The following is an 8832-nucleotide window of genomic DNA, read 5'->3' as shown; positions in this document are numbered from 1 at the left end:
ATGACCCAGTATCAGGAGTCACACAGCGTCACTTCCATCAGGCTCTGTTGTTTGAAGCAGTCACAAAGCCCACCCAGATGCAAAGCATTTGCAGCTACATTTTTAAAGCTGCAATGATCTGTTCTTCAGTCACAAATAATTTGCCTTTTTCTCACATGCAAAACACACACCTTTTTCCAAGATTCCTCCAGACTCTCATTCCATTAGGACACCAGGCTCAGACTGTTTGAGATCCGCCTTTCTTTATCGTGGGCTCCCCGTGAGGCTGCTGTAGAAGTCTTAGAAGTATTATTGTCTAGCTGACATGGGCTAAGAGGCATGCCCTTTGGATTCTTCAGGAATTTTGGATATAACTAAGAGGACACACAAAAAGCAACATTTTAAGTCTTTCTGAGGCCATTAACAAGGGTCTTACGGTTACGCACTGGATTTCCTGAGACTATTTTCTTAGTATTACTCTTGTAGAATGTTCCCTATTCTGATTTTGCCTGCTTGTTTCCTCTTGGAGTCATTTAACTTTTTTCAAATCCCCTTCCCTCACCTCCATATTTCCTACAAAATTGGGTCTAGAGACTTGATTTGATTAAGGTTGAATATTTTGGCAAGAATACTTCGTAGGTGATTTTGAATACATTATACTGCCTGATATCTATAGGTATATCATGTCAGGTTGTCCTACTATTAATATGTTACAGTCCATCACTTGCATATGGTGGTGGCCCCCAGGCCTCTCCATTGTAAAAATGTACGTTTTCTTCCTTGTGATTTTCATGGAATTTGTGGGGTAATACCAGGAAAAATATGAAATGCTTCAAAAATTCATGTCATCCTTGTGCAGAGACCATGCTAATTATCTTGGCATCCTTCCAATTTTAGTCTGTACTATGGAAGCATGTCCTGCCCTGGCTCTCATGAATTTGTAACTGTAATCGGTTCTTTGCTTCAGGCACATGGCAAGTCAATATGCTAAGACATCGGGTTGCAGCAGAGAAAGAGGTTTAATCATAGGGCCGCCAAATAATAAGACAGGAGAAAATCCCAAATCTGTCTCCCTAAGGAGTCTGGGGCTAGGGATGTTAAGGGTTTTGGAATGGGCCAAGTGTGGACATGGTTGATTGGTCAGCGAGTCCAGGGTGACGTCATGGGGCAGGGAGATAAAGAAACTGTATCTGTACATTGATTTGGTTCCTCTGTGGAATCTTTGAACTGGCTGGCATCAGCTACTCCACTAGAATTAAGGATCTGTTTAAGCCATTCTTAAACAAAACCCTTATGATTCTAACATCAGAAACTTCATCTATAGAAACAATGGGGATACAAATGGTCAATATCTAGTGCTACATGAATTTTGGCTACAAGGAAGTGAGTCAAATTGCAGCCTGACTAATGCTTAATTATAACTATATTTCTGTCCAGAACTCTTGTTAACCCCGTGAGGACAGCTTCAAATACAGCTCTTCTATCTCTTGTGCCAGCACCTGCTCCTGCTCCAGATGTCTGCTGACTTAGGCTTAAAATATCCCTGCACTGCTCTCACTTCCTTAGTGGTCATTTTGCCTACCTTTGGTTAAGCCGTGTTCATCTTTGCTCCAGATTTGCTGTCAATCAGATCTCACCTGCTCTCTATCCTCCAGAAATTCCTGTATCCTTCTGGTCTTCTGGTGGCCCTCTTTATTTTGTTCATCTGTTTTTGTGGGTTTCATGTATACATAGGAAATACTCACAGAGAGACAGAATGTGTTGTGTAAGGAGATTTGAGGCAGGAAGTAGGGAGGTAGTGTATGTGCTTGTGTTCAGTCAGACATCTCTGGCCAACCTTTGCTTTTGAGAAACTATATCCCAGGGCAGAAACGAGGAAGTGTCACATGTATCAAATCATTACATTGTATCCCATAAATATATACCATTATTATTTGTCAATTAAAAATTTTAAAAAGGGCCAGGTATGGTGGCTCATGCCTGTAATCCCAGCACTTTGGGAGGCCGAAGCGGGAGGATCATTTGAGGTCAGGAGTTCAAGACCAGCCCGGCCAACATGGTGAAACCCTGTCTCTACTAAAAATACAAAAAAAAATTAGCTGGGCATGGTGACATGCACCTGTAGTCCCAGCTACTTGGGAGGCTGAGGCAGGAGAATCGCTTGAACCTGGGAGCTGGAAGTTGCAGTGAGCAGAGATTGCACCACTGCACTCCAGCCTTGGTGATGGAGTGAGACTCCATCTCAAAAAAAAAAATTTAATTTAAATTAAATAAAAAATAAATATCATGGCCAGGCGTGGTGGCTCACGCTTGTAATCCCAGCACTTTGGGAGGCCGAGGCAGGTGGATCACGAGGTCAGGAGATCGAGACCACGGTGAAACCCCGTCTCTACTAAAAATACAAAAAAAATTAGCCGGGCGTGGTGGTGGGTGCCTGTAGTCCCAGCTACTCGGAGAGGCTGAGGCAGAAGAATGGTGTGAACCCGGGAGGCAGAGCTTGCAGTGAGCCGAGATTGCGCCACTGCACTCCAGCCTGGGCGACAGCGAGACTCCGTCTCAAAAAATAAAAATAAAAATAAATAAATAAATATCAGACGATGAAGATAGAAACCAGGTTGTTATGGATTGTATTATGCTCTCCCTAAATTCATAGTTTGAAGCCCTAATTCCCAATGACTATATTTGGAGATAGCATCCTTGAAAAGGTAATTAAGGGTAAATGACATCATAAGGGTGGAGCCCTAATCCAACATGACTGGTGTCTTAAAAGAAGAGAAAGAGACTCCATGGATGAGCATGCACAGAGGAAAGGCTATGTGAGGACAGAGTGAGAAGGTGGCCATCTGCAAGCCAAGGTGAGAGGACTCACCAGAAACAAACCCTGTGGACACCTTGATATTGGACTTCCAGCCTCCAGAACTGTGGGAAAACTAATGTCTGTTATTAAGCCACTCAGTCTGTGATACGTTGTTATGACTCTAGCAGACTAATACACATAACATGAAAGATGTGACCCCCAGGAAGTGACTTAGCCAGGAATTCAGGATTTATTCTGTAACTAGTGGGAAGCCATTTGGGTCATAAGCAGGGGAGTAACAGGATCAGAACTTGGGACTAGGAAGATCACTATCAGAGTTGTCCAAAGGAACTCTGGAACGAGGAGACAGTAGAGGCAGGGACACCAATTAGGAGGCATTTTAAGCATATGGGTGAGAAATGATGACGGATTGAACAAAGACAGTTGGGCAGATAATATAACAACAAGAAGGTAGAATCAGCAGAATTTGTTGACTGGTTGGATGTGGGGAGGTAAGAGAGTAAGAAATACCAAATTCTTCCCAGGCTCCTGAATTGCAGCTAGTAATTGAAATGAACATTTATTTGTTCATTGCAAGTAGTAACTGCAATGAACATTTATTTGTTTTCCACCCAGCTTCCTTCTTCCTAAGAGCTTCCAGATTGTCACTCAACACAATCTCCCAACCTCTCTTGTTGTACAGCCCATGTGCTTTGGAGAAACTGGACTCTGCCTTAGCTTTAGAGGTGGGCCTGGACTGACTTACACTAATTAGCACATTCCATGGCTGTCACTGTAGTTTTTGGTTCAGGAGTGACAATGTGCTCTAAATCTGCCAATCAGTGAATGCCAGAACTCTTGATTGGAATACTGGGACTGAAGTGCCCTTTCCCACTTGACAAGAACAGGGAGGTGGATAGACCTCACTTAATTGGCAACCATCTTGTGACCCAAGGCCTCAGGAAAATGAGCCATAGACTGGAGCTGACCTTAAGCAGACCAAAGCAAGGATAGATCCCCAGTGGTATCCTTGGGCTATTGGATCAACCAACCATGAAGTCCTTGACTCTCCTGTTATAAAGCCTAGAAACTCCCTTATTCTTTAAGCCAGTTCGAATTGGATTTTTATGTTACTTGCCATATAAAGATACAGGTTAGTTGCTGCTTTAGCACAGTAGGCAGCATATCAGTCTCATAAAGACACAGGTCATTGGGTAGATGGTGGAGCCATTAACCAGGAAATGCAAAGCAAAAACAGGGGCTGGTTTGAAAGGAGAGATGCTTTGTCCTGAACTTGCACAATCCCACATCTTTGCTTGATGTTGATCCTTGGGCCTGGAAAGTCCTACTCATACTCTAAGGCCCTATTCTGATGACCCTTCCTCTGAAACATTATAAACCCCTCTTATATGCAGTTGAGAATTCACCATGCCTTCTGAATCTCCATACATTTTGGACATGGCTCTATCATTGCTTTTTTTTTAAGTCTTGCTCTGTTGCCCAAGCTGAAGTGGAGTGGTGTGGCAAGTTCACAGCTCATGGCAGCCTCAACCTCCTGGGTTCAAGTAGTCCTCCCACCTCAACTTCCTGAGCAGCTGCTACTACAGGCATGCATTACCACACTCAGATAATTTTTTAAAAAATTATTTTTATAGATGGAATCTTGCTATGTTGCCCAGGTTGGTCCCAAACTCCTGGGCTCAAGTGATCCTTCTGCCTCAGCCTCCCAAAGTTCTGGGATTACAGGCACGAGCCACTACACCCGCCTATTGTTGCTTTTATCACCTCATGTTACCATGTTCTCCCCTGGGTTCTGACTGACCTCCCTAACAGTCCAGAACACATCATACTCATCTTTATGTACAGGTTTGCAGCCCCAATGCATTTAATAGGCACCTAAACATCTTGATGAGTAAATAAAAGCTGTTTCCCCCATTTTCTCCTCAAACTAATGAATCTGTTCACCACCCCATTCATTTAGACTGAGAGAAACCCGCTATCAGACCAGGGAATAAATTACTTACCAAGTTATCAGACAAATCTGAAAATATAGGAATGGTAGGAAAGGGTAATTCTGTGGGATTGAAAACACAGAAAAACAAAACTTGGATGAACAAGTACCTCTATAATAATGATGCAATATGTTTACATATGTTGGCTTTAGTAGCCACAGCCAACAGTTTTCCACAGTGGTTGGACCATTTTACACTTCTGTGAGGAGGTTCCACTTGATTCACAGCCTTGCCAACGCTTTTCTGTCCTTTTCATTTTAGCCATTCTGGTGGGTGGTATTGAATTTGGGTCTTAATTTACATTGTCTTCATGACTACTGAAGTTGGAAACATTTTTATGAGTTAATTTTCTCTGATCTTTTTTTTTCAGCTTTTTATTATGAAAATCTTCACCCACAGAAAAGTTGAAAGGCTGGCATAATGAACATGTGTATACTTAGTACCTAGATTCAAACAGTTGTTAGCGTTTTGCTGTATTTGCTTCATGTATGTGTGTGTGTGTGTATAATTGTTTTGCTAATCCATTGTAAAGTAAGTTGCAATCATAATGATACTTGACCTATACACCAGTATCTCCTACAAATAGACATTTTTCTACACGACCCTAAAACCATGATCATATCTAACACAATTGATATGGTTTGGCTCTATGTCCCCACCCAAATCTCATCTTGAATTGTAATCCCCATGTGTCAAGGAACGGAGGTGATTAGATCATGGGGGCAGTTTTTCCCCATGCTGCTCTCAAGATAGCGAGTGAGTTCTCACAAGATCTGATAGTGTGAAAAGTGACAGTTTTTTCCTTCTCTCTTCTCCCTCCTGCTGCCTTGTTAAGAAGGTGACTGCTTCTCCCTCTGTCATGATTGTATAAGTTTCCTGAGGCCTCCCCAGCCACGCAGAACTGTGAGTCAATTAAACCTCTTTCCTTTATAAATTATCCAGTCTCAGGGAAGTTATTTATAGCAGTGCAAAAACAGGCTAATACATAATTCACAGTAATTTCCTAAAAATACTATGTAATGGTCTGTGTGCAAGTCTCCTCAGTTTTCCCCAAAGTACCTGTAATCTACTTTTTTGAACCAGAAGCCAATCAAGGCCAAATCCTTGCATTTGATTGTTATAGCACTTTAAACAGATACCCCCCCCATTTTCCCCATCCCCCACCCATGACATCGACTTTTTAGAGAGCCAAATTCTGTTCTAGAAGTCTATATAAAGATTTAAGAAAAAAAACACTTCAAAACCTTATTGGCCTAAAACGATTATTTTATTATATTTTACAATTTTGTCGATCCTGAATTCAGGCAGAGCCCAGTCAAGCAATTCTTCTTTTTCACATGATATTGACAGGGTCACTTGGTGGTATCCACTTGTCATATGGACTGATCTGGAGGCTCCAAGATGGCTTCTGCACACTGATGTCTGAGACCTTGGTTGGGAGGGCAGGAAGGCTGTGATCAGCTGGGACTGCCCACCAGAGCATGTCCATGTAGCCTCCCTGGCTAGCATGGCCTCAGAGTGGTCAGTTTCCTTACATCCTGACTCCTGGCTCTGAGGACGAGTGTTTTGGGGAAGAGGACAGGAGCTGCATTACCTTTTATGACCCAGCATCAGGAGTCACACAGTGTCACTTCCATCAGGCTCTGTTGTCGCTCCCATTATGCTCTGTGACAAAGCCCACCCAGATTCGGAGAATTTGCAGCTATGTTTTTGATTTTTGGGTTTTTTGTTGTTGTTTTTCTGTCACGCAGGCTGGAACACAGTGGCACAATCACAGCTCACTGCAGCCTCAAACTTCTGGGGTCAGGCGATCCTCCCACCTCAGCCTCCCAAGTAGCTGGGACTACAGGCACACACACCAACATGTCTGGCTAATTTTTGGATTTTTTGTAGAGGCAGGATCTCACCATGTTGCCCAGGCTGGTCTCGAACTCCAGGGCTCAAGCGATCCTCCCACCTCTGCCTCACAAAGTGCTAGGATTATTAGGCATGAGCCACCATATCCGGCCTGTTTTTAAAACTGCCATGGTCTGCCCTCTGGCCACAGATAATTTGCCTTTCTGTCACAGGCAAAACATGCACCCCTTTCCAAGACTCCTCCGAAGTCTTATCCCATTGTGACATCAGACTGGGCTCTTTGAGATCTGCCCTTCTTGGGCTCCCTGTGAAGCTGCTGTACAACTACACCCTCAGGAGTCCTCGAAGTATTGCTGTCTAGCTGAGAGGTGCTAGGAGGCATGCCCTTTAGATTCTTAGCTCTTTAGGTAACTAAGAGAGTGCAAAGCACCATCCTAAATCTTTCTGAGGTCAATAACAAGGGTCTTACAGTTATGGATTCCCTGAGATAATATTTTACTAGCATTGCCCTTGTAAAATACTCTACATTCTGACTTTGTCTGCTTGTTTCCTCTTGGTGATATTGAACTTCTTATCAGATCCCCCTCCCTTACCTTCATATTCCATGTAAAATCAGTTTGTGATGCTTAATTGGATTCAGGTTAAATATTTAGGCACAAATACTTCATAGGTGATTCAGTATACACACTGCGTGATATCTATAGGTACATCATGTCAGATCGTCCTGTTATTAACAGGTTAGGTTTCATCGTTTGCATAGAGTGGTGACCCCAGATCTCTCCACTGTAAAAATGTACATTTTCACCTTTGTGATCTTTGTGATTTGCATGGGATTTGTGGGGTGGTACTATGAAAAATGCAAATGCCTCACAAATTCATGTCATTCTAGTACAGGGGCCATGCTAATCATTGTGTTATCCTTCCCATTTTAGTTTGTACTGTGGAAGCAAGTCCTGATCCGGCTCTTGTGAATACAGCTCTTCCATCTCTTGTGCCAGCACCTGCTCCTGCTCCAGGTATCTGCTGACTAAGCTGGGAATATCCCTAAACTGCTCTTACTTCCTTGGTAGTCATTTGCCTACTTTGGTTAAGCTGTGTTTGTCTTTGCCCCAGGTTTGCTGTCAATCAGATCCGTCTGCTTTCTATCCTGCAGGAATTCCTGTATCCTTCTGGTCTTCTGTGGCCCTGTTGATTGTGTTCCTGTTTTTGTGGGTTTCATATATACATATCAAATGCCCACTGAGAGACAGAATGTGTTGTGTAAGGAGATTTGAGGCAGGAAGTAGGGAGGTAGTGTGTGTGCTTGTGTTCAGTCAGACGTCTCTAGCCAACCTTTGCTCTTGAAAAACTATGTCTCAGGGCAATGATGAAGAAATATCACATGTATCAAGTGATCACATTGCACCATACATATATATGTATATGTATATATATATATATGTATGTATGTATGTATGTATATCATTATTATTTGCCAATTAAAAATTCAAAAATAAACTTTAAAAAAGTTTCAGAACATGAAGATAGAGACCACATTGTTATGGACTGTGTTTTGTGTCCCCTCAACACTTACAGTTTGAAGCCCTAACCACTGATGTGACTAAATTTGGAGACAGAGTCCTTTAAAATGGTAATTAAGGTTAAATGAGATCATAAGGGTGGAGCTCCAATCCAATATGACTAGTGTTTTAGAAGAAGAGAAAGACTCCAAGGATGCATGCACACAGAGCAACAGCCACGTGAGCACACAGTGAGACGACAGCCATCTGCATGCAAGGAGAGAGGCCTCAGAGAAACCAGCCCTGCCTGATGAAGTTGAATTAACAGGTACCTCTCTTATAATGATGCAATCGCTACTTCTTTGCAAGTTAAGAGGGACACACACACACACACGCACATACACACACATACAATATCTCTCAATATGTAAGATGGGTTAACAATTCCTGTTAGTGCTGCTGAAGACTGTGGGAAGAATCTAAAATTGGTGCTACCCACACACAAGGTCGCATCATGCCCATCAATTTATTTTGATCTCATGGAAGGCGTTTTGGAGCAGTGCTCAAGAAATAGCTCAACTAAAAGAACATTTAAATTATGTAAAAATGAACTCCAATGATTTAGATCTATTAATCTTACATAGTAAGATTTTGAACATGGTACTGTAATTTCAAAATACAAAAAACT

General features: G+C 42.4%; 2 pseudogenes; both read right to left on the bottom strand.

The window, feature by feature from the left end:
- Positions 1–795: 795 nt before the first annotated feature.
- Positions 796–896, bottom strand: LOC115831830 (annotated as a pseudogene).
- Positions 897–7496: 6600 nt separating this feature from the next.
- LOC115831841 lies at positions 7497–7597 on the bottom strand (annotated as a pseudogene).
- Between the last annotated feature and the right edge of the window lie 1235 nt (positions 7598–8832).

This window comes from Nomascus leucogenys, chromosome 2 (assembly GCF_006542625.1).
Source record: "Nomascus leucogenys isolate Asia chromosome 2, Asia_NLE_v1, whole genome shotgun sequence".
Taxonomy (NCBI): domain Eukaryota; kingdom Metazoa; phylum Chordata; class Mammalia; order Primates; family Hylobatidae; genus Nomascus; species Nomascus leucogenys.
This window is presented reverse-complemented; position numbering and strand designations above follow the sequence as displayed.